This window comes from Carassius auratus, chromosome 30 (assembly GCF_003368295.1).
Source record: "Carassius auratus strain Wakin chromosome 30, ASM336829v1, whole genome shotgun sequence".
In the NCBI taxonomy this organism is placed as follows: Eukaryota; Metazoa; Chordata; class Actinopteri; order Cypriniformes; family Cyprinidae; genus Carassius; species Carassius auratus.
This window is the reverse complement of record NC_039272.1, coordinates 17,390,466-17,418,215: the sequence shown is the minus strand read 5'-3', so window position 1 is coordinate 17,418,215 and position 27,750 is coordinate 17,390,466. Positions and strand designations below refer to the sequence as shown.

The following is a 27,750-nucleotide window of genomic DNA, read 5'->3' as shown; positions in this document are numbered from 1 at the left end:
ATAAACTATTTACATTTTTAGACTTAAAACTTTTTTTTTTCTCCAAAAGCAGCAACAGATACTATTCTACATCTCTAACGCCCAAACAATAATACCTGCCATGGGTCTACGTACCTGCTGAGAAACCGGTCTCTACACTCACACACACACACACACACACACACAAAGACAAAATTAAACAAAAGTGTTATCAGGCTACTAGCGGGATTCGAAACAAGAGTGTACCTAGCGACAGAGGAGCCACACACAGTGTTGCTTGAGAGACTACAGAAATCTAAAAGCAAAGTAGCATTGACAACAGCATACGTTGTCCCTGACAGCAACATTTTACTCTTCTGAACAGCAGCTAGCATGTCAGTCCAGCATGTCAGTGAATTGTGCTGATTAAATTAACAAAAGTATCCCACAATATACATCACAAAAGTCCATACAAAAAAAAAAAAGCATTACAGTAAGATAAGTAGAAACACCCAAGCTTTGTCCTCAGTTATTGTACCTACTTTGCATTAATATGGCAGTGATAGTTATAAAAGAAATGTCATTTAGACTTGCTGTTGACTGGATGGGAAATGGGCTATTAAACACTATAAAGCAATTAAGAGAAAAACACTGTATGAAAACCTCAAATGCATAAAAAAAAAAAATATTTGCACATCCCCCAATGGATTAAATGCTCAGCGAGAAGCTCGCATGTTTTCAGATGAAGCTGTACTGTATAACACATCACAACTGATGCCCCTCAATTACATGTTCTCTCATTCAAATTTGGCACAAAACCAATTATTATAGAACTTCAGCAAGTACCTCAACATTTAGAAAACATTTTTGTAAAAGAAAAAAAAAAAAGAAAAAAAGTTACGCACATGGATTTCAAGATTTGTCCTTTGCTACACAGTGCACCAACAACATAGCAAATGGCTGGTTAACTCAGCATGGAGTGCGAGGTTCATCACTTAAACACATGGAAGTGAGATGCCCGGGTGTCTCAGCTGTGTCTCCAAAACTACTCAATCAACAGGGATGTGAATTCAGCAACTACATGAGGTACAGTGAATTGTCAGTTTGTGATTTCATTCTTTTTTTTCCTAAATACAATGACCTTAAACATACACACACAAAAGAAGAAAAAAAAGTAAAATACATAATTTATACTTCAGCAAGTATCCATGAACAAAAATAGAATTCTATTTTCCTATGTTATATTTACAATGAAAAGAGGGGAAAAAAATCTGTAATGAGATGGAGATTTAAAAAAAAAAGAAGAAGAAGAAGAAACTTTGTTTTGAGCTCAAATCCATTTTGAAATTTCACTGTTTTTATTCTGGTTCTCTGATTGTCCTTTAATTCTGTTCTACTGACACTTTTAGAGCCAATAATGGCTAATAAATACAATAAAATGTCTATATGCACTAGAGAGCTTCAAATACAATATACAACACAAACATACATGACCATTAAAATGTGCTACTGAAGTCCGGTGTGTCTCAGTTGGCCAGTCACTACGCGAGCCTCTCCGTCGAGTTTACTGCTCTTTCTCCCCTAGGCAGCACTGGAGCTTAAACAAAGTGTTCATTCATCACGTGTCTGCATAAATAAAATATGTCAAGAGAAAAATGACTCAAATCTGGCAACTGTGAGCCGCGCTCACATGAGTCCAAACAGGTGACTTGTTCATGTAGGATTTTTTCTTTTTTTCTTTTTTTTCTTCGCACAACGGCTTCACATTAGTCAGAATTGATAAAAATACCATTTATATCCAGTGCTTGTAACACTTTTGAATCATTGTCTCCGTGTGAGATTGAAAAGTCTCTTTTTTTCTTTTCTGTTCTTTTCTTTTTTTTTTTCTTTTTTCTTTTTTTTTTTTTTATCTATACAAGCGCAATCAAGTTTCAGTCCCAACAACAGTCCTTTTGTCTGCTACCAGCCTACAGAACTGGCTTGGCATGGTCAAGGAAATATGTACAAATCACGTACAAATCAACCAATCCACCAGCAAACAGATATAACAGCTTTAAACAATAAACGTTGGCTTGTAAGCAGGGAAGAAGAAAAAAAAAGAAAAGAAAAAACACTGAACGTGGATGTCAGGGGACACCCAGCCAAATACTGTACCCTATGTAAAAATCACAACAAACTTTAACAAAACCATCAAAATAAAAGATAAAAATACAAGCTTCTAAAGAAGTGCTCAAAACTTCTATGAATTAAGTATATGCTTTTTAAAGAGGGGCGGCGCTGAGGAGAAAAGTCAATGCTTCAACTGCTGGGAGAAGTAAGCGCTAAATAGCCATCGGTACCTTTTAGACCTTTGGAGGTAATGCAGTGACCAGAAGCCTCGCTGTGACATTTCCTGTCTATTCTAATCTCTGGGTTACTGATGAAACAGACAGGTTCAAGGGCAAAGGCAAAATAGCAGGACTCATGCATTAATAATGCCGTATTTCAGATGATACCGACTCGTCAGTCATTTTAATAATCCCCCACAGCTTGATCTACTTGTTCCATCTGCTCGCTAGCACCTCGTGGCTGCTTCTGGCCGCGGCCTTTCGCGAGCGCTTTGATGGAGAGAGGGCACAATAAACCACATGGGCCTCGGCTCAATTGTTCGCTACCTTTCTCCTGGGCACGGGCCGATGCCGGGAGCCAGATGGCAGCCCCTTGAGGCAGGGTTTGTGCTGGGCAGAGGTCAGGCGAGTGGAGGTGAATGGCACTCACACCCTGTAGGAGCCTTCGGTAGGGCCAAAGCCTAAAACAAGAGGGCCTGCCCGCTGGCTGCTTCTTGGCTGTCCTTCCACATGGAAACAACCTGAGATCCGTTCTGCTGCCGGAACGAGCGGATAATTTAGTAGAGGCGCAGGACTGCCTATTTGAAATGTCTTTTTTTTTTCAAGTGCTCAAAAAACTGATTTCAATTGCCAAAAAAGAAACAATAATGGCAGATTTGTCTCTGTGCATTTTCAAATGTATTTCTTTCAGAACATATATTTAAATGTAAATACAACCAAAGTAAAATTTGGAAAATAAGTGCCATTATTCATTTAGTTAAAAACTCTTCTGCATGACTGGCCAAAACATCCTGATAAACTGGACGTTCTCTTAAGACTTAACGATGAACGCACTGCAGAGGCCCAAAGACCATATGCTCTGCTTTAAGACTATTTCCGTCAGTTAAGATTACAATGTCTACAAGACTTAAGTGTAAATAAAAGACTTTAAACTTTGCTGCCCTGGAATATGGAGCTAAAGACTTCAGCAGAAATGTGCTTGTACATGTTGTACAACGGCAATTTGTGATTGTAATACACCAAAGCTGCCTTTCGCTGCCTGTCCAATTCTGCAGATTGGATGCCATTTGGCCCCTTGGCATTCTGGCCTGATTACAATCACTGTGATTAAGAACCGAGCGGGTAAGACTAAACTAGACGAGGACGGTGGTCGGGGCGATCACTGCATTGAACCTCCTGGAGAACTATGACATTCTTAGTTCCTGAGCATTTGGACGTGGTTGTCAATAAAAGAGGAGAGGACATAAAACTGGTAGAAGAGGGAAAAAAAGTGGGCTTTGTAGATAAGATTGCAAGGATTGTCTAAGACTCATGCAGTCTCTTCTTTAAGACTTTCAAATTTAAGATTTAAGAGCAGGAAGCTTATGATATGTTTGGCACATCTGGACTTGTAGTAGTACTAGTAATAATAATAATAACAAGAACAGCAATAATAATGGGGAGTTTTAGGCTTTCCCTCTATGGTTCAAATGTAAGGACTTCTTCAGTTTTATCGTATTATGAAATGTCAAATGAAGTGTCGTCTTTTTCCTTTTAAATAGTTCTGATTAAAAACATTCACAAGCTGTTGGCTGGTACAGCATACCTGAGTGAGATATAGAACCCCATCGAAAACAGTAATGTACGCTTCAAAAGAAAAAAACAATACATGTGTAAATCCATATGAATTTAAGTAAGACTGTGAGTTATGGATTTATATGAAATGTTTCAATCGTCAAGTCCTATTATTCAAAAATGTTGTAGGAAACACCCTAAATTGTCCATGATCAAAACACAATAAAAAAAATTCAATAAAATAACAATAAAAAAAAAGCCAAAATAAAACACAATCAAATTGTTTCACACTCGGAGAAACACTTAAGACCAATAGCTGTTAAATCTGCAGGAGCCACATCTGCATGCTGGCTCCCAAAACGCATTTCATCAGAAACAAGTTTTTAGTTTTCTTTTTATTTGTTGTTGTTGTTGTTGTACTCTTTTTCATTTTCTTCAGGATGTTCTTTGCTGGCTGTTTTGGCCTCAGTTGGCACTGACCGGCTCGTGTGTGTCATTCTCACTGCTGTAGTCCGATTTGGGCTCGTCCTCAAAGTCCTCGTACATGTCCATCTCGTCCTCTCCGTTCACGGGGTCGTTAGACACCATGGTGCCCGGTTCCATCTTCATGTTGAAGGTGCTCTGGATGACGGGGATGGTGGGCTCGGGGCTGGCTGAGGCACTGGAGCAGTCTGACGTCATGTGAGGGGAGGGCGTAGTGGTCGCCATTGTTATGGCACCGGGGTATACGACACCTGCGCTGGTGGTGATGGGGATCTGCGTCTGTGGCTGCTGCCTGATACAGAGGTGAAGAAACAGACAGATTTACGCTCATGAAGTGCCAGTGTGCGCTTTTGCTTTTTACAAAGCTCAGAGAAGCTTAAGAGCCTTTAAGAGACGGATGACAAGTTTAAAAGAAACGTTTTTCAAGGAAAACAATTACGGTCTTGGGGAATTAGAGAATGGAAAGAATGCACAGAAGCACACAAAATGCTGGTTGAAAGCATAAAGCTTGAGGAGTTTAAAAAAGCCAATTCAATGGAACGTGCCCAGCCGGTAGCCCTGTAAAAACGATTCCCAATCAGTGACAACGATTTGGGAACGATTGTGAAAATGACACTCGTTTCTTTCTGGGTGACAAAGCCAATTGGTTGGTAGCGACACAGTCTCCTGATCTTTAACAGGCTGATTGATACTCCAGCGCTCATATTTCTTGCTGTTGAAGTGGAAACACCTGGAACAGGCATTTTCTTCACTCACCACACGCAGTAAATTATAGAGTTGAGCTCCAAACATCTGCCCTGCAGCCCTCTCTACATTCATACTCGACTCTAATATCCTAAAATAATGGCTACGTGAGTCCCGCTGCCCTCTGTTACAGTCTAAATGTGATAAACCACTACTTTCAGGCAGCAGAAAGAAAATACTATTTTGTCAATGGGATTCATCCCAGGGCCTATAGTGCGCTTCCCCTCCTCCGAGAAAAAATACATTTACCACAGCATATAATCACAAAGGGAGCGTGTAGGCAACAAAAGGCTGCGTTCGCTTTGCTTTGAAGCGTATATTAAAATTAAGTGTGAGGGCCATATAAAGTGACAAATGAGCTAAGTGGTAAATTACTCCAATCAACCTGATTAAAGGGTCACTGGCTTTACACCAGGAGTTGGCACACGGTATGGAGTCATTACCTGCCTATTGTGAGAGCTCTAAGCTGACTTTATGAACAGCGTATAGGGCTTTAACAGAGGGCAGGGCATCTTGGACGGCCGCCCGCTATTGTTCGTGCCGTTTTTTCCACCGTGCACCTACCCCACAGTGAAGAACTGCCTCATCTCCTGCCTCCTTGACCTCATCATCTGCTTGTACTCGCCTATGCGCAGCTTCTTGCCGTCGATGATGCAGGTGCGCTTGGGCCGGGGCTTGTACTTGTAGTTGGGATACTTCTCCAGGTGGATCTTGCTGAGCCGTGCCTGCTCCTCATAATACGGTTGTTTCTCCTGGTTCGTCATGGACTTCCAGCGAGATCCTGTCCAGCACAGTTGAGAAGTTAGAAGTGAGAAATTATCATTGTGGGTTTGTATTGATTTATTATTGAATGGCTTTTAATCATATTTTATAGCTACATTTCATTTTAAATATATATATATATGATATGTATATATTTGATAAAATGAACAAAACAGTGTTTTTAATGGAGAAAGAATGACTTTTAACTACATTTAAAAAAATATTTATTATCAAAACATATATGAATTCAATATATTTTAATACAGTTGATAAAATTAATAATGATATTTAAGTGTATCTGTACATTTAGAGACAAGATGAGCTTAAAAAACAATATAAACAAAATAACCAAATTATTCTGAGCCAAGCGCTGCTTTTGTGAATGGAGGGTAACTGCATTACTGTTACCGTTTCTGCATTAGTGAAAACAACAGGCTAGTAAATATCTCCAGCCTTCAGAAACGTCCGGGCTGACGGGTCTTTTAGTTGCTGTGATCTATTGACTCTCTGGACTGGGGGACAAGACCCATTTAGCCCTGTCATTTTTCATGACAAACACTGCCCACGTGACAGCCACTAAATCCATCTAATTGAGCTGCTCCTGCGGGCATCAAGCCATCAAGTTTAACCGTGCTCGTCTGTTTGAGATGCATTGAATTGTGTGGAATTACTTGCAAAAGAAGAGTAGGCAGGTGTGGTAATAGCCTGAACATCTTATTCACAGCATACATTTTGCTTAGTAGCTTTGTAATGCTGAGATGCTTGTCTATCGATTGCTGAGAGCAGAGAAACTGCCTTGGCTGTATTCATTTGCATATTTTGAGCAATTTAAGGTCTGGCGTATTATATGCTGAAATGTCTAGTCAATCACCGTAACACTCAGCCTCAGGTCCAATTCAGCTACATTTTAGTTTGGTAAGTCTTGGTTTTGGGCCAAAACAGTGGACTGTTTCAGTTTGGTAAAAACAGACCCTCCCTTTACCTCAACAGAGGTTTAGTTCATTTCAAAATTCTGAATTAAAACAAACTTAATACATGCACATCAGCAAATGTCATGTGACTTTGCTTTCGAGTCTCAACAAATTTTGTATTGCTATTTTATATGCCAATTTCCTGGAAGCAATGACTTTGTTTTCTTGATTTCAAAGGGATAGAATAGCTGTTTATTTCGCAATCGATTTCACAATATTCCACTTTTTTGGGGGGCTAGTAATTATTTCAAAACTTGGATAGAATCTTAGCTAATGACACTGATTCCTTGAGTAGTTACTTTGAAGGAAAGTAAAGTCATTTCAATAAGTAGAATGACTGTTTAAATGGCTGTGTTAAAAAAAGACTGTTGGGTTAACGTGATCCAAAACAAGCAAAGAATTTTTCAGCAGTTTCTGAAGCACTCTACAATAGTTCCCTGGATACCAGTTCAGTTTATTCTTATGGAGCATGGCATAATCCCAAATGAAAACGGAAAGGCTAACGCAGACGGCCATGGCTGTTGGTCATGATTGATTTGGGGGCTTTGACTTACCCAAGATTTTGCTGATGTTGGAGTTGTGCATGTCTGGGAAGGCCTGAAGGATTTTGCGGCGCTCATCTTTGGCCCAGACCATGAAGGCGTTCATGGGCCGTTTGATGTGAGGTTCGTTGCTGTTCCTTCCCCGGGGTTCCCTGTAGACCCGTGCCTCGGCAGTGCTGGCGCCTCCTGTTGGCCAACAATAATACTGATGTGGTTTATCTGCAGAGCCATTCAGTTCCTTACACCCTAGGAACACCAGAGCAAGAAGGAGAGAGCGGATGCAAACTGTTAATCAACTTAGCAGTGCAGGGCATCCGTCAGCACATCAGAGTGAATGGAGCAGAACCAGAGAAGCTGGGTTTGGAGATCCCGAGAGGCCTGCAGCTGTATCTTATACTCCAGGCTGCCCATCCCAGAACTGGATGGGACAAGCCCATGTTTTGAAGTGTAGAACAAGATGGCAAAACTAGCTCAAACCAGATGAGGAGGACCCTGACTATAATGCTTTTTAGATATTTTGTCTGGATCGCAGCATTCGTACATTTGAACAGCCATACATTTCTGGATGACTGTCGTAATGTTTCTCCTGCTATGAGTAATAACGGTAATGCTCTGAATAACAAATGTGGCACAAGGGTGTTTGTGTAAGGGAGGTAACATTAGGAGGAGGATCACTGCCAATGTCCTGACAAAACATATCTCCGTGTGACTGCTTTCAAAGTGCTAACACATACAGAGACTGACTAATATCAGACATAGTGGTTAAAAACAGGATGGTCATAATAAAAACACACACAAAAAAACTAGGTTTCTGTATTTAAATGATCATAGGTTTCACACACTAGAGTTAGTGAATGCCCTGGTGTGAGTGCAACTTGAACAGACTTGAAGGAGTGTAACTCCTCAATCAGGCCATTCACAATCAGCATGTGTGTCCCCCAGTTTCTGTATTTAACTTTACAGCAGAGCGAAAATGATTCTGTTTGCATGCGCATTTGCTTCCTTTTATATGTAAGATGTGAAAGAATTAAATAAAAGCTGTATGAATATTTCAACAAACAAAAACATGTTGATAAACAAGGCTTGAAAAATAAAACAAACCAAAAAAAAAAAAGCCTTCCCATATGCTACGATACATCTTTAATGATCCAAAAACTGGATAAGAAGGCTTGGAATCAGTCATGAATATTTCATCATCCACATGTGATGTGTATTCATTAGGACCCTGAAACTTCAAGTCTTGGCACACGGTACCTGTTTTTGATTTCTATTATCACTGGTGTTGATAAACAAAATAAAAACTCCAGCTTAGTAATGGATCTTGGCACTACACCGCTATTAAAGCACCGGAACACCAAGACTATTCCGAGGGCAGCGTGTTACTCAGAGGAGGAGCGGGAAAATAGGCAATGTCGAAGAGCTACCTTCTCTATGCATACACACACACACACACACACTCGTGCCACATTGGCGCCCGGAGAGAGAAAGTTTCAGGCAGCCAGCAGGAGGCTCTATCCTCCAGGCTCTGCTGGGCAGAACGGCTTTGCCCACAGGGTCCAAAAGATCCATTTACACATGTCATGTTTAACAATCATAATAATCCAGAAAGGGCTGCTGTTTATCTAGCTGCCCGGCTCCACACAGTCATGGTGCATCAGTCAGGGTCTCTCTGATCTTGCCTCTCCACAACTTTGTAGCACTACAAGCAGCCGCCTCGTCCCAGCCCCTTCCGACGGGATTATATGGCGACGGCATTCCCCGCACAGTACATTAATTTCATTTAGCACGCGCTCACTGTGCAGGATAAATTGATTTCACTTTGTTTGGCTTTGAAAGCCATGTTTATTGTGCAATGAAATGTAGTGTGGCGTAGGGCTGACAGTATCCATCAACGCTGGGCAATCTGCTGACTGCTGGGGCCAGATGAAGGCATTCATTACCTTGCCAACCCCAGCTCGCTCGCTCGCTCTGCTACCTCGCCCAGACACGACCGCCACTGTCTGCTCAGGGGGAGGGGGGATGGCCGGCTCTAATTTACGATTCGCCCCGTGCCATTACTTTACCACTGACACTGATTCAGCAATTTATATACTGGCATGCATGCAGATATAGGAAGAGGTGAGCAGCTTACATGCAGGAAACCAGCAGCTGGACTTTTAAATTGCAGATCGGATTCATTTTTCTGTTTCACTGAGAGAGGGCGAGAGCAACTGGGGTTGGTTGTAATAATCATCTCATGCCCTGTTGTTGCTGTAGTGCGTCAGCAGACACAGACTCAGCGCTCTCAGTCATTTGAGCGGACCGCAGGAATGAGAGCCGACTTCGAGAGTGCTGGTGCTCTGTGGGATGAGATGAGCGGCGGCCCCTGGCACAGAGCCCCGCTCGCAGACACGGGTGGTCCGTGCCCCCCCACCCCACTGCAATCATGATGTGCCTTAATCAAAAGCAGCCAAAGAGTTGGCAGCGAGGTCGGCTCGTGCAACGTCACACCGCATCTACAACATGCAATTTACAACCCTCTGCTTTTTTCCCTGGCTTGTTGTTGTTTAATAAGAAAGCTTACATGCTTCTGACATTTACAAATTAGCATTAATTGACGCTTTTTCCCCCCGTGCGGCTCTTTTAGGAACACCTAGTTAGGTGTGTTATTGTGTAAATAAATGCAGATGTTTCGTTATGCCATGGGAGACCCCCTGAGGTGCGAGAGGGTGGGGGGGACGAGACAGCAGGAGGCTTCTAATCGACTTTATTGTGATTTATGAGACCCGGTGCCCAACATGACAGAGTGATACAAGAATCTCTATTTAATTTGTCTCTCCCGGTGAACAGGAGGGAGAGTAGAGGGGGACTGTATGAATTACAGAGAGAGAGAGAGAGTGCTTGTGTGGAAGCGTACGAGGGAAAGGGGCCCCGCGGCCCGGCACACCTGCCTGCAGCAGGCCCAGACTCGACGGTACGCGGAACGGAGCCAAAAGGCTGAGCCTCTCAGGCTCTCGCTGCAGCTAGCCTTTTGTTCTGAGGGCACACACAGACTGTCACACAAGAATCCGCTTGGAGAAACAAGCAACAATCACGCAAACCTGCCAGGCCCTCTGTGGACGCCTTTCTGCAAAGGTATTTAGCGCTGACAATGGGAGTCTCTCCTAACGCGCACAGACAGATATGACACAATGCTCGGCTCTCCCATTCATGTCAGCACTCATATTTCGCTAATTAAACCATTACAACTTACATGTGATTTAAGCCCACCACTTTAACGTGCCAATTGTTGAGTTGCACCCAGCAGGATATTTGTAATTCTACTTTGTGTGTGTGTGTGTGTGTGTGTGAGAGAGTATATACGGACAAAAGCATGACTTGCTAGTGCATGTTTCTTTAAGCTATTGTTTCTCATGCTTCTCGCCCTGGATGTTGTAAGGTCTTGAAGAGGGCCATGCTAAATTCCTTTTCGCAGTACACCATTTTGATGAAAAGAGTCCTGGGCTGACTTGCAGACTATAGAGACAGTAAAACTGGATAAAGAGCCGGCAATGGGAATGCTAGGAAAACACAGAGATACAGAAGTCACACACGAGTGTGATAAAACTATTTCAAACTCAAAAATAATAACAATAATAAAATAAAAAGGTAATATTAATTCTTACAAATGTAAGTATATATCTCAAAATTGACTTTATATTATACTACATGACTTTACATCTGACAATTTGTCTTTTTTCTTTGGGCAAAGCTGAGGCAGTAATATTTATTTAATTATATTTATTCAGCAAGGTCACACTGAAGTGGTCAAAAGTAACAGTTAAGACATGTATGATGTTACAGAAGAATTCTCTTTGAAATAAATGCTGTTATTTTTAGCTTTCTATTCACCCAAAAATCCTGAAAAAAAGACACTTGATCCACAAAAGCATGTAAGAATATTATAATAATATCTGGAGAATCATGTTACACTGAAGACTGGAATAATGGCTGCCGGAAGCTTTGCTTTGCCATTACAAGAATAAATTACATTTTAAAATGCATTCAAATAGAAAAAGTTATTTAAAACTGTAATAATATTTCACAATATTACTGTTGCTCTGTATTTTTATCAAATAAATGCATTTTCACCGGATGTGCTATTATTCCAATTCATTTGACTTTAATGTTAAATTGGAGGATCGTGGGTTGATTAATTTTGCTCACCTGATGTTTGTCGTTTACTATAGAATCACTGAGAAACAAAAAAGACAGACAGCTGAAACGTTTGTCTTTTTTAACTCAAATAAAAGATTTTAGAGTGCAGACTAACCTTTATAATGTTATATAATAAACATAGGTCTTGTCACCTAACCATCTAAGAGAGCGCAGTGAATTGCATTGATCAAATAAATGCAGCCTTAATGGCCATACAGAAAAATATATATTTTTAAATCTTACAGAGTATATCCTTGCATTAGCTCCTTGTTCGTATTATGACATAACATTGTGCCGTTTATCATACTCCTCATCTAACCCACAAAAATGTCTGACTGAGGTTTTGGTTCCTTTGCTTTGACTGCAGTCAACCTCAGATTGCTAGTCTATAATAATTCAGTGATAACCTTGCCACAATATAACCATATGCATTAACATAGTTCAGAGATTACAAAGTAAAGCAGTTAATCAATCCTAGCCAACGTTCATTTTGGCCGGCATTGTCTGAAAAGCGTGCTGAGTTTACCTCAACTTCCTGCCCCTGGAATCTCTCAACACACCCTTTGTTCTGCTAAGACCCCCGTCTGACAGAGATAGTTTAAACACACGCACGACCCGACCCGTTCGGCAAACAAAACTCATACGCTGCCATATGTGAATGAACAAAGGGGCCATACTAAAGCCTTTTGTGGTATTAGTTAATGTTTTTCATCTGAGCTTAAAAAGACCTAATGACTTTGCGGTGAGCTGATGCATGTGGCTCGTGGCTTTTTGCGAAATGAAGGAAATTCTATCTATTTCCATACCCCGCCGTTATTTTCCAACGGCCTCTCTCTCGTTAGAACTTTGGCAGCTGTTAATTTGGTTGCTGCATGCTTTACAAATATTAGTTCAAGCAACCTAAATCTTTCTGCGAGTTACAGCAGTGACAGAGCGCTGTTTTACACCCCAAGCCTTTTCCAATATAACGTGTCTTTTCAGCAGGCAGGACCTCTGTATGAGGAAGCATGCGGCCGTTATGGCTCCACTCAGTAAATTTCCTCTGCTCTCCATGACAGTTACTGCATGATTCTGTTTGCCCTGTTGAAGCGTCAAGAAATTTAATTCTCAAATGGTAGTTTCCTACTTAGCTGATAAATCATTTAAAGTGCATTAAAAATAGCTAGCTTATACCGATGAAGCCCCAAAGCTTCTGAACAGAGAAGTGTAATAAAACAAAGACTAGTGGCAAATAAACAGGATGAAGGGTTGCCTTTTTTAAGCGTAGGTATCACATACACGGTGCGTACATTCCTCAAATGTTCAGCGAGAGGAATGGAATTTGTTTTACTTAGTCTATCGAAAAAGGCTCTAAACACAAAAACACACAAGTAAACACTCCATGTTTCCCAATGGGTAAACACATTCTGCTTGTAAAAGAGACTATTTAATGTGGGGCGTATCATCATAAAATGCTGTTCACATCCTTCATCTCGATGTGTTTGTGGGAAGATGGAGATGGGGATGGCTCTGAGCGTTCACAGTGGCGCCTGTCCACTGGGATGAGAAACCTCTGTGGCCTTCTAATCCTGTCTGTACTGGGAGTAAACTGAAGGCACGCTCTCCGTTCCTTCACCTCCACTTAGGACTTTGAAGGAACTCTGCATCACTCGGGCGACTGGGTGCCCTCAACCCTGCCCCCTGACTGCTCCGGTGCCCACAGAAGTCGGGTTCCCACCGTATTGGAGGAACCGAGGACCCAGCTTTCTCACTGATCTGAGAGGGGTGGAACGGGCTTCTTGGCGGGAATCTGCTCTGGTCTGGTCAGATCAGATCATGCCAGACCAGAAAAACTGCATCTCTAAACCTCTATTTACAGATTTGAATGCTACCCAGCCAAAATAAATAATTTATGTCTTAAAAAGCTCATAAACAAACAGAGTTATGCGAGGCTGATCATCTTGCAAAAAAAATAAAAAAAAATAATAATCTATTGTGCTTGTTCCCTCAAGGCCTCTTTTCAAAGATAATACCCATAATTTATTTAAACTTGAATTAAAATGTTTTATCTCTCCATATATTAGCTGTAGATTTCCTTGGGAACTGTTACAAGTATTTTACACCGAAAAAACACTGGTGCACACAAGCGTACTGTTTATGAACAGGGTGACAAAAGGAGTTGACACTTTGTCATAGAAGTTCTATCAGCATTTACACCTCCACACCCAGCACATCAAACATGAGCTGTGGCAACAGAGCCTGGTCCTGGAGGAGGGCCAGCATTGTCCCATCACTTTGTCATCAAAAACTAGCTGTAAAAACTTTAAATACAGCTGTGAGCACTGCATTACCCCATCAACTTTCCCTGACACTGGCCAAGCAACCGTGGAATCCAGTCAGTCTGATCATCTGACTGAACTGTACCTGACCTCATTCCTCACTGTAGTCAAGCAGCAAGCAGCATTAGATATATGGCAATGCTCTGCAAGGGTGCAAAGCACAAAATTTGTGAGCAGTCGAGTTGTGTTTCCAAACATCACAAATAGATACTTACCCTCGAAATCCTCTGGCCTGGTGAGATCGATGACTCTGTGACCAATCTTCCCATCCTCGCCTAGTTTGCCCAGGTGATGGCCCAGGTTATCATAATGAGACCTCTCCTGCAAAAATGACAGAACATTTGTGTTCAGATACTACAGCTTCCTGGCTACAGATATTTAGTGGTTTGCCATTATACACCACTTGCATACTCAAATGCATGATTAAGAAAATTGTATTCATTTAGGTCTTGACTCAACATGAAACTTGCCTGCTGCATGTTGCTTAAATTAGAGCAGTCTGGGAAATGATGTGTTTTTCACAATGGAACATTAAATAATTAAATTAATAAATCTAGCAAATTACTACTACTAATTATTATTTTTATTCCCATAATTATTATTTTTATAAGCATTTCATTCAATTATTTTATATGTACTGTATATGCACACAGACACACAAATAAATACCCATTATATTTATACTACATATAAATTTCTATTTTTATTCAAAAAGATGGATTAAAGCAGTTAAATTATTTAATTTAAATTTCACTTGACTTTAATTGTTTCTTCTTAAATTACAATTAAAAAAAATGTAAAAGGCACTTTTTAATTTAATACTGAATGGCGCATGACCCTGTAGGACACACATGCTCTTCCCATGCATTTTGACGGGCCCAAGTCAAGTCGTCTTTATCACAACTGTAGTCTCTTACGGTCTTCATCTGCAGGGACTTGTACCGATAAGAGTCTGGAACACTCTACTAAAAAGGATTTAGAAACAACACACTGAAAGATCCTGAGCACACAATGCAGCCTGGGACCTCCAGTGAAATGTTCAGCTTATTTTTTTTTCTTTTCCGCTCTCTAATCTTTGCAGTACATGCCCCTGTCTCTGCTGCCCTGAGCTCCCTGTCTATCATTTATTCAAGGCTCATGCTCGGAGGAACACGCCGTGTTTTCCCTTTTGTCATGTTGCTTTCTGTTCAGATTAAACTTGGCATCATGTCGCACTTGATGCACAATAAACCCCTGTCATTCCTCGCCCGTGCGACAATATTAAATGTCATGTCCGTGTGCATTTACAGAATAAAATAACAGCTTTTGGGGGGCCCTCCTGAATGGTTGCAGCACATTAGACTTAATGTATTATGCAGAGGAAGAGGGCCGACCGCTGCTTGGGTCCATTGTTAAATGACCTAGTTCTGCGGTGAGTGCAGCAGGGCATTAGTGGAGGCCCGTCTCGCTCTCTCTAAAGACTCGAGGAGGAGATGGACACTTTGACTCGGCGTGATACAAGTAATCTCTCCCCCCTCCGAACAGGGCAGGAAGATGCTAAAAGCAAAGCGAGTTACGGTGAGTCGGCCCCAGAGCGTTTGTTCTTCTCCCAGGGTGTGCGTTCAATCTCAGGCAAAAGGTGTGCTTGAATTGTCTTTTCTTTAGAGAATGCCTATCACACACAGTTTGAACAGACACTCGGGCGGCCTCCCAACACAATGCTAACAGCTCCCCTGCCACAGACGCAGACACAGATACCGACTTACACATTAATCTTTCAGCCGCGCTGCTTTGGACGTTTTGCTCGTTTGTTTGTTTTCTGTTCTTTTTGCCACTGGGGAGCCCGGAGAGCGAGGAAACTCTTCACACGGCAAAAGATTATCTTTCTGGCTCAACTTGTCAATAGCTCATGACAATAGTGGATTACTTGGGATGATTCTCTGCTTATTGCTGTTGTCACCTGGAACAGACTTTATTATCACTGAGGGGCAAATTCACGAAACAGTTCAGGCACGTTTTTGGGAGGTATTTTAAGCATAAAAACATGTGTTCACTACCTGCAATCAGGGTTTTAAAAAGGTCTAAATGCACTTAACTAGCCCTGTAAATAATTAAATGGAGTAATCATTTTCAGCACACACATCTTTTTTATGTGTAAGTTTGGCCCATTATAGAATATTTAAATTCTTTTTCATATGGAAATATACACTGCTGTTTAAAAGTTTGGAGTCTGTTAGAAAAAAAAAAAATTTTAAGCAAGGACACATTAAAATAATTGAAAGTGACAGCAAAGACATTTATAATATTACTAAAGGTTGCTATGTCAAATCAACAATGTTCTTTGAACTTTATATTTAGAATCCTAAAGAAAAATGACAATTGTCTCTTGTGACGCTGAAGACCACAGTAATGGCTTCTGAAAATTCAGCTTTGCCACTACAGGAATACAATAAAACAGAAAATAATTAAGTCATATTTTAAAATGCTCCCACTTACTGTATTTTTGTTCAAATAAATGCAGCCAATATAGGCAGTTAGCATATAAGACCTTTTTTTTTTAAAAAAATAACAATTCTTACAAATCCAAAATCTTGGTAATGTTCATTATTTAAAAAATGCAGCACTTTTATTCACCTCAAATAATGTTGTCCACTGAAAGCAGGCTTTAAAATAAATGCTGTTTTAAGCTGCCACAAAATGGTTCATTTAAAAATGTCAGAATTACATTTTATTTGCCTTACTTTTTTCTTCTGAAAACTATTACAATTACTCGAAAAACACAGCACAAGCATCAGAGAGGCAGAAAGAAGAGCTGTACAGAGAGAGTACCGCAATTTCCCACCACCACGCTTGATGGAACAATCATTATTTATGGCCATCTGAGTGATTCTGATGTACAATTAACCACTACCTGCTTATGGCCTGTCATTAAGAGCTGCCTGTCTTGACTCTGCCTTGCTTATTTAAGTGTTTTCTAATTATGACATATGTAGCGGCTCCCGCTGGGCTCAGACGGCTTTGTAAAGATAAGTTGGAGCACTAGCTCAGTGTGCCATGCTCCGTGTGAAGCCTCCTACGCTGCTGTATTCATCACCAGACCGCATTATTACACTTAATGAAAGAGGCGCAGCACCCAATGACAAATTGACTGATGTGCGATTAGTCGCATGAGCGATGGCCGATGTGCCGTGGACTGTCCACTGGGGAAGGGCTCAACAACTGCAGAGTGTGTGCGTGTGGGGGGGTTGTAAATGACTTGCTTGTGTCATCCCCTCCTCCCATCTCTGTTAGCGCTCTCTGATCAATCAACTCCTTTTATAAAGTCATGATCATTAAACATCAGTTTGGGGAACAAGGGGCATTAATCACGGAGTTTCATTAAAGAGGCTTTAAGCGCTAAACTCTCATTTTCCAGAACAATAATTAAAGAATGAGCCAGACGGGAGCTATTGTACGTGAAAACAAGATTAGACACTTCAGTGTCTCGGGTCTAACTTAATGGAGTGAGCTAGAGAGTTCATTCATGCCTAGGAAGTGCTGATATCCACACGAGACAGTGACGTTGTTTACAGTGCACATTAGGGAGTCTGTAATTGAGAAAGTGAATATGAGCATAAAAAGACGTGCGCACCTTCAAACATCACACAATGAATTTCCATTATATTTAATATACTGTTTTATATACTTATTGGATGTAACCCGCGTAATTTATATCATAGCATTATCGAGAGAAATAATTTATAAGCATTATATCAGGCTTTTTGTTTGAAGATTTGAAAAGGAAATCGGTCTACAGTGCCTTTACTACTGTCTGCATCAAGTGCTGTGATAAATCAATGGCGTTTTTATTATTTTATGGTGTCATTAAATTTTTACTGATCACTTTGCCATAGAAGAGCAGTAGAGGGTGTGTACCATCCTGAAAAAGGACCGTCCAGTCAGGCAAATGCTCACCAGCAGATCTCTGTGACCATTGTGCTATAAAGGATATTTATAATGTGCATTACGGCAGTGAGATGGCAGGAGCTCAGAGTCTCCGCAAGTACAGAGAGAAGGAGAAAGGGAAAGGGCGGTTAGGGGAATGAAAAAACGGAAACAATGCAAAAAAGAAAAGATGTCATGGTACACGTTGTGCCCCTCCCATGCTAACCACGACCTCTCTGGCGCACGGCTGGCCCTTCCCTCAAATGAGTTCAGCATGCAGCCCTTCATTCCCACATCTAAAATTATAACCACACAGTCCTAAGTTGAAGTGGAAAAAGACACCCACAATAATCTCCCCTCCACTATCCACTTTTTTTCCCCTCCATCCTCAAATTCGGTTACAGAATGCATTTTGTTTCGATGGAGGAGGGCTGCATGGTAAAGTAATAACACAGAAGGGCCGATGGCAAGGCTGGTGGAACTTCTGAACATCTGGAGGGGAGCCAGAGCGAGGAGCCCATGTCAGCGCAGCGGAGAGGGCTTTAATCAGGCCGGCCGCAGAACATGTGCCTGAGGACTGCAGCGCTGGCCACAGACTTCGTGTATTTCGGGCAGGAGCGCATTGTGCTGGTGTCTACCCTGTACTTACGCATCACACTGCCATAGAGTGACGCTTTTCCTCTGGTAAAAATAGCCCGGCTTCAGCCATATGGCCTTGAATTGTTCCAGCCGGGTCCAGATAATGCCAATTGTGAGGCAACCAAAACCGGCCTTTGTCAATTTAGCAATCTGACTTTGCTGTCGCCCCGGTGCACACGGTTAATATCATAATCTGGTAAAAAAAAAAAAAAAAAAAACACGGTCAGGTGAATAACTGTTTGTTCCATGTCCTTGTCTGGATTCTGAATGCTGAGAAAACAGCATGCTCTGTCAGTTCCACACCTGGCTGAGAGATCCAAGTGATACACGAATAAAGGGCAGCTTTGAAAGCCTATTACAATGAGTTCTGACCGTGTATATACGTGGTTGCTTCAACCTTCTGTATTCAGAGTAAGGCCCAGCAGCGCACGTCTATCTCGCCCCTCAACTGCTTTCAATTCCTGCAGTAACCAATCACAATGTTATTTATAATTGTGCAGCTTTCCAGTAGTGGGTAGTTTTGAAACGTTTAGTCTAAAGCACATGCAGTTGTGTGCCGAGCCCAGATCTCCTTTCATGCGGTCGCTTGTTTTTATACTCGAGCAGTAGTCCATGCTTGTAGGCTCCCAGAGCCGTCTGAGGCTGCGACCTCCCTCCATTGATGGGCTTCCAATCCTTGATATTTTTTTTTTTTACCTTGCAGAAACAATTCATCTGAAAACACTGACATGAAAGAACGCTGACATTTCCATACAGACTTTTTTTTTTCTTCAAAATCCAAGATTAAATCATAACCATGTTAAACCGACAACTCGCTCCCTTATAAAACTGAGAAATGTACCCACAACATCTGACCTTTTGACATCACGGGTGAAATTAAGCATTTTATATGTGTCCATCTCACAGCTTTAAAAGAAACTCTGCAGCGCTGTTTTCTATCCTGCTGCATTGAAATCATCGGATCTGGATTTTTTAATATGAGTTTTCTGCATTAAATGACCATGAATTGTTCACTAGGTCTTCAAGGATCTGTTAATAAGAACCTTGGTTTTTCTGCTTTTATCACGCAATGTATTTAATAATAATGGACACTCAGAATCGCATGATCTGGGAGACAGAGGGTTCTTTATGCACCTGGTCGGAGTAGTTCAGTCCCAATATGGTGGCACATAAATGTCTCATTGTAGCCCATTCTTTACACCAGCTTTGTTGTGGGGTATCTGGCGTAAGCAGAGCCTTGCAGGTCTGCAGTATAAGGCCTTGTTGCATTTTTGAATGAGTGCCCTGTTTTGGCCATTTGTGTGATTTTATGTAACCACAGTGTAAAATCAGCTGAGCTTCACTCATGTCTTACCTAAGGGGGAAAAAAATGGAAAAGTAAATGCATTCCGTTGTTTTAGAACTAGCCCGAGATGTGCGCCCGTCCTTACGCCTTGCCGGAAAAGGAGCTATTTATATACCAAAGAAATGGAACAAAGAATTAACGTAAGCAATACTCAACAATGGCACTTGCTGGCTATGGGCAGTGCTTGAGTGCAGAATATAATCAAATTTTGGACGGCCAAAGCCATGTATGGCAGGATTTACTTTGCAGCCAAAAATAACCTTTGCTGGCAATTTCCAAGACAGCAGCAGAAAAAGGGGTAGAAAATTGCTTCCAGGGCTGCAGACCAGACAAGATTATACCCCAAGTCTTTGTAAAGGGAAGCGTGAATAGGCCCCTAACACTCACACGAGGGGAGGGAATGAGAGCAAACATTGGCTTCGGGTCTAAAAGTAGGGGGTGAGAATTTCGAGGAGCGTGAGCAAAGCTCCATTTAAATGTTTGTGGCCCTGTGCTCTGGGATTTGAGAAAAGTGAATATTCCACTCATCAATAATGTAGGTGAGAGGAGGGGGCAGGGAGGCCGGCGGATGCTCAATAGGTTAATACACTGGCCTTTCACCCTTTGATTCCAGTTTGGGAAGTGTCAGCACAAGAATATATTTTATCTCCTCGCCAGGCCCCGTAGGACTGCAACATCTGTCGAAAAGTAGGTTATTAGGCAAGGACGAAATATCTGAAATCAAAATCGGGGGAAGCTTTCCAGGGTGAAACCTCATCATTAGGTGGCTTGTGAAATTCAATTTGAAAATGTAAAATCAAACAAAGTAGTTTAAAACTAGTGCATAAAACGGATCAAGAAATGTACAATTCAGTGTGCTTTTCATGGGGGGGAAAAGTATAATAAATAATAAAATAGAATAATTGTGCTCAGTAGACAATCGTACATCTAATAAATATTTGAGAAAAAAAAAAAAAAAAGCAAATTGTTGGAGGTCCCATAAAAGCTTTCTTTTACTGATGGGACATCAAAGGGGGGAAAAGACAAATAAAAAAACAAGCAAGCAAACACTAAAACATGAATATTTTACACATGCACCTAAAAGACAGAAGACTCAAAGGAGATGGCTCTTCCATCTCAGAGAGAGAGAAAAAATGGCTCAGAACGAGTGAAAAGGGAATGCAGGTCATTCCATTGTGTTCTATGGACACACTTTGTATTAAAAGATGAATTGATCCATCTGTAAGCAGCACTTAGCCTCACTCTTCAGCTCAGTCGTTACACTGGGATAAATCAATATTTAATATCCCCTACCAACAGCCCCAGTAGATGATTTTAACCTCTCCTTAATCCCATTTATGTTACCTTTCCAGAATCTTCCACGTAAGCTTTCACAATGATAAACTTCCAAACAGCAGACTGGAAGGCAGTTATTAAAGGGCGTTCAGTATTTATGTCAGGTGAGGCGATGTGCTGAAATATTAATATTCTGAAACTGACCAAAGTGAAAGCTTTTATCTAGAACACTTAGAGGCCTTTTTTTCGTCCGTCAGGCACGAGCAGCAGGCACGGGCCAACTGTCTGACTGCTGGCAGCAGTAGGTGATATACAGCGAGCGGTTCATTACCGTTTTGTACATGGCTGTAGTAGCTCTTCCCATGACATGTAAAGTGTCCCCTCAGAAACATATGGCTAGAGGGCATTACTGTGGCCTTAACTTTGTAACTGTATCAATGAACTATTCTAGGATGACATGAAACAGTTAGGCCTGTCAATTAATTAATAATAATAATAATAAATACAAGATATTAATCACGTCCCCCAACCCAAATGTTAACTATGCAAGATGAACGGGGAGCTGAGAGGAGAATGTGTGCTTGTGTTCCAAAACAACTCGATTTTTTCCAAAGGTTAAAAAATACTAAATTAAAACGAATTAAAGGTGAGGTGAAAAAACTGAAATATAAAGCCAATAATGTCAGTTTGAACATGTACATATAACAACAAGAGTTCAAATAATTAAACTACTATTCAAATATTGCAGACAAAATACATGTAAACAATCCCTAAGTCACAAGAAAAAAAAAAAAAAAAAAAAAAAAACTGAAACCAAAATGAAATAATTTCAAACCATTGAATACTATCGAATTATTTTGTATTTGCCAAAGTAATGCTTGTCTGTAAGATATTGCTTTATCAGCAAATACTGATTTTCTGATTCAGTAAATCAGAATATCATGTACTGTCACAGTTTTAAATCAGCCCTACTAACAAAACTGAGAAATGAGGAACATTCTTCATATTACGCTGAAAATAATGAACGTCTGCTCAGTCTCATTCATTTGAACTTCAGAGACATATGGAACATATGATGAGGAAAATACAGCTTCTGTTTAGCCTCTGGTTGTTTGTGACATCAATACGTCTGTTTGGCTTAGCAACAGACTGAGGTGAAGCTGCCTTTATGATATCATCAGATGCAGACAGGCTTCTGAGCGAGACTAAAGTACAAAAGAGGCCTGCCATTTTCTTCCATCATATTTTAAGGTCATAAACTTGCATTCTCCGATAGGGAAGCAACTCCGACTGAAAAAAAAAAGGCATAAAGAAAAAGTCTTTGCAAATGATAGTTCAAAAAACGGGGAGTCTTTGTGATGTGCTCTGTAACCTATAAGCAACAATGATAACCCAAACATACCAGTCATATTTTCACACTGATAGAGCACCTAATTATTATTTGTCATTCCCTCCTCTGCCCTTTCTTTGCACCACTGGCTGCCCAGAATTACCTTGCCCTTACATCAAAGACCTTTATGGAAAACACATTTAGCCACAAGCTTAATGTCTTTTTCTCTGGGGTGGGGGGGGAGAAGGTGGAGAGAAACAGAACTGATTTCCTCCCCAATAACACACAAAGCTCATCTGAGCCGAGATGCCCAAATAACCATGTGAAAAGGCAGGGCCTTACAATCGTGCGAAGACAAAACCCAAGCCAGACAAAAGAGGAGGAAGAAAAAAAAGCGTTAAGCTCGGCCTGCTAAGAACAATGCAGCTGTAGGTGTGTTCTGCCTGTTGACAAACGTGCCTTTTTCAGTCATTGTTGGAGCAGCATTCATGTCATGTAGCGGCATATTCTCGCGTTTGGCTGACCATGAGCTAACCCCAGAGCAATTTTGGAGGTAGAGAGGGAAGGAGAGGATGAGTTGAGGCTGGTGAAGGTAAAATGGGAAAAAAAGTGGGAGGGAACAGCTACAGGTGATGGCTGCATGTTCACATACCGCATCCACATCCAAAGAACACGAACAAAGAGTGCAAAAATCTCAAAAGAATGGCGCGTAATGCACTGGCTTAGGTGATGTCTCCGTTTATAATGGCTAGAGTTGGGCATTGTGTTTGAGAAAACAGGATTATGACCCCCACAATGCCTTTCTGAGCAGTAAAGAGGTACTGCAAATTGCTGTGAGAAGCAGCAATAATATAAAAAACGCAATCTATGCCTTTATCGAGGACGCGCTGGGGTCTTAGAGTTTCCTCTGATGCCACCCCACACCAGGGCATGTCTTTCACCCTGACTTCTAAGTTGATTGAAAAATAGTCCCTCTACTTTTTTACATATACATTGACCTACTTTAAGATGCTGGTTGAAAGTAATCAGGTGCTGAAAAATTAATGAGCCTCCACTCCCAGTTCCTGCCTGCGTCTCACAGCCAACTGGCAATATGGCATCAATCAGATGGTAGTGGTGTCTGTTTTTCTGCTCCTTGATTGACTCATTGATTGAAGATATATTTAAAAGGAATCCCTGAGAGAATGCTTGCTCCTGGTGCAAAGTGGGCCTGTCCCACACCAGGGGCTGAAGAGGGCTGCCTGTTTGCAGCTTTAATTGGGCAGAGACATCACAGTTTGAACCCGCACCAGGCCATGCACCAGAGGACCGCGATGGTCCTCCTTGCTCACAAATGCAAACACACACATTCACCATCTACCCTGCCAATGTCAATCAAAGGCACTCTCTCTGGATGTGCTTCAAAGACTTGACAGATTTAAAGATCATGTCCGAAAAAACACAAGTCCTTGAGTTTGGATGTTGTTGGGACGGGAACAAGAGTCGGTTGTGTTGGGTATATACTTCTGCAATGGAATCTGGTATTGATTGCAAACTGCATGAATAAAATTGGGTTTTGAGGTCATCTCTTCACTTTCATGACTCAAATGTTTTTGTTCTATTTTGACAATAAAATAAAAAGCAACATATTTCTTAACTATACCTTTATCAAAAAATAGCCCCACATAAAAATTCTAATTTTATGAAAATCTAATTGTCTATTAAGTACTATAATCAACTAGTTAGGTTGTCTAACTTGCAAATTACATTTTTTTATTTCTTTTAATTTATTTGTACTATTGATTTATTTATTTATAGAGTGTATATATTTTGTGCACTTTTGCAAGGATTTTTATTTACACAACAATATTTTATTATACCATTTTCATGTGTGAGTGTATTATATATATAATATATATATATTATATATATATATATATATATATATATATATATAATATATATATATATATATATATATATATATATGTGTGTGTGTGTGTGTGTGTGTGTGTGTGTGTGTGTGTGTGTGTGTGTGTGTATATTATATATTATCAAACACACTCACCTTATCAGCCCTGCAGTTGTTCAGGCCCATGCTGGTGAGGGCAGACAGCTTGGCCTCCATTCCCTGCTGATGGTGCTGAAAGCTGCTCTCTCTGAATCTGCTCCCTCATCTTCCTCGCCTCCTGGATGGCCTTCATCACTGCATCCTGATCTCCAAACAGCGCTGTTGAGTTCAGGCTGGACAGAATGTCTGCAGAGACAAATCACTCATGTTCACATATAAATACAAATGCTAAGGGCCATACTGACTGTGAAACACAATATAGGAGGTCTTGTGAGTACAGTCTGCATGTGTGCAGTGTAAGTGTCCATGTGTGTGTGTGTGTGGGGGGGAGAAGGGCAAGGAAAACTAAGGGAGCAATCTCAGAGTGTGTCGCCTTATCCTAGTAATTAGTGATATACAAAAGTAGAGGTTGAGGAAGGAATGGCAGTTAAATTCTCGGAAATAGTAAGAAAACCAAACACCAAGCCTGTGTTTCAAAGCCCAACTCGAAGAGGAAGGAGGGAAATGAAGCTTACTGCTTACAACAACACAGTGTCGTTTTAATGAAAGACTGTTTTTTAGTAACTGTTAGTAGGAGCTTCCATAAAAAAAAGAAAAAAAAAATCTTAATATGAGAGATGAACTACAAGCTTTGAAAACAAATATACAGCAACGCCATCCGTTACTCTTTAAAATGGCAGGGTCTAAAAGAGATTATGATTTGGGAGTGTGTCAAGTTCACTCTCTGATTCACACTACAAAGAATCAGAAATATACAATTAGTCTCTCAGCTGTGAGGATGTTAATAATTATAAAAGATTTCACGACACAGAACTCTAAAAACAGACAAAATGTTTTACCAAGAGACGAGCCACGGCCCATTCCTCCGATGGGGCTGGGGATGCCTCTGCTCTTGGACAGGCTGTTCGGGCTGCTCTTGTTGCCTGGGAAGAGGCTCTGTGTCGGGGATGTGGGGGATCTGACGGGCTCAGCTGTCTTGGGCCGGGCGGAGAGGTTGAGAGGCTGCGTTCCCTCCTCCTGTACATAAAAGACACAAAGCTTCTGTTAAAACAGGGACGCCCTATAGAGAGATGCTTTCCACCTTACATAAAAGACAATGCACCAGAGGCTATTACTGTAGACTAATTAGTCCGACTCCTCCAAGACATGGGTTCTGTATTCATAGCCAGGCTCTGTGCCATGCTGTAGCTCCTCAGTGCAGTGAGAGCCAGGCTTTGTTTGGGTTAATTAAAACCCTCTCTGTCTGAGCACACATCTTTATCTTCTCACCTGCTCTCATGCCCGAAAGAAACGGTTAAACAGCTAATACATCCTGTTTCAAACAAATGCAATCAGACCAGAGGGCCTGTTGCTGTTGTATTACAATTAAGTGTGTGTGTGTTCTGATGTCTTTTGGTGACCACATGTGGTCCCTATAGAAAAGAACAGCTCTAATTAGTATTCTACAGTTATATATTTAGGGGACATACACTAATATTCAAAAGTTTTATTTTTTTATATCAAATTTTTGTTTTATTCAGCTAGGATGCATCATATTAATCAAAGTAACAGTATGTATTTTTGAATGAATCATAAAAAAATGTATACCATGATTTCACGGTTTAAAGAATGTTTCTTGAGCAACAAGTCGGCATATTACAATGATACAAAATCACTGTTTTACTATATTTTGTATATAAAAAACGAGAGACTTCTTCAATACATAGAAAAAAATCTTACCAAGTCCAAAGTAGAAAGCTTAATGAGTAAAACACTTAATGAGTAAAATTTGTGTCCAAACTGCATCATCAATCCAGAACTTTAAAAATACATCTCATATCATTGCATCTTGTGTAAACTAGAAAAATATTTCACTGGTAGTGGTGTACTGTCCAAACAGATGGCCACATACAGAGACTGCCCCCAGCTCTTTACAAATCTGACTGCCAATAACAGTTTGTCATTCAATTACGCTTCAACTAGACAAACAAACAGACTGCTAGCTTATTAAGCACAGCGTATCTACATATGGAGTTACGGGGCAAAAATCACATAACATCTTATTTGATCAATATCACGCGTTGCCAACATAAACTGAAGTAGATAGAGTGTCTAAAAATGCCCCGTCTGACTCTGAATTGTGGCTCAGCATAATTGCCAATGATCTTACCGTATGCTCGGAGATGTTGATATGTGGTGGCTCTCTCCAAGGGCAGAGCTCCAAAAGCCCTGGAGGAGCAGCTTAACTGAGCGACTGAAGAGGATTAGGGGCGCTACGCACACACTACTGTTCGTCTCAATGATTTAGCCCCGTTCTATTGTGATATTAAACTAAACTTTTCCAAATGTGCAAGTGTTTTAGGTTACAGCCGCAGCACAAAAAAAGCAAAACCATGATGTATATCAGTGAAGACTGATGGAAAAGCGCTATGTGCTGCGAGTGTTGATCTTATGAAAGAAACAAAAGACAGTCATCACATCATGTAGCCTCATCAATATATTTAGATTATGTGCCTCTGATGTCATTGCCTTAGTCCGGTCCAAGTTAAATGTAACGCGCAGGAAAACGTGGGCCAGTCTCTGTCATGAGAAACCGTGTGTTCCAAAAATTGCTCTCCAGGAGCAGGGAAAGCCATAGCAACCCTGTCCACAGAGTTCTGCTTGAGAGAGCGGGTGCCTTGTAAAAGCAGCACAGATTGATGGGCTCGGAGCGAGAGAAGAACCGACGGTGAGTGCTTGCTGCTGTACCTACCACAGCTGATTTAGTGAACAAGGAAGTGCAGTCGCACCAGACCAGGCAGGGATCGTACCTTGACTTGAGCCAGTGGGGTTGAGGCCCTCTTTTCATTCTTCAAGCCAGACGGGGAGATCGGCCCAGTAGAATTGGGGGGCTGGGGCAGCGGAGGCATCTTGGCTCCTGGAGAGACCTGCATGCTGGCCAGCTGGGCGGCGTAGAGTTGCTGTAAGGAGGGAGACAACCCACAAGGCGTTAACATCCAAAGCCAGACACCATTCAAAGCCTTTGTTCTCTCTTTTTCTTCTCTCCCTCGCATTGCTTTTCCCCTTTCCATCCCAGCATAGAAGCTCCTTCAAAGGTCTAACTGTATATCAAAGCTTGGATCCAGGGAGAGACAGCAGCCCAAAAAACCACACAGCAATGGCACACATACAAGAGACTTGGAGCCACTCGTCTTTCCACTCATCATGCAAAATTTGCAGACTGATGCCTAGCTGCTTCTAAGATCTGATTTCCTTCCCCTCGCTCCCTCTAGTAAGCCCCTTTGACTTTAATTGGTGCCTTTTCGTGTCGCCACGAAGACACCTGAACTTCCCCCTTCAATGGCGCAATGCTCATTCCCCCAAAGTTACATGAACTCATGATAGTCGAGTTTCA

General features: G+C 41.2%; 1 pseudogene; it reads right to left on the bottom strand.

The window, feature by feature from the left end:
* Window positions 1-27,465, bottom strand: LOC113049460 (transcription factor SOX-6-like; annotated as a pseudogene).
* Window positions 27,466-27,750: the final 285 nt, after the last annotated feature.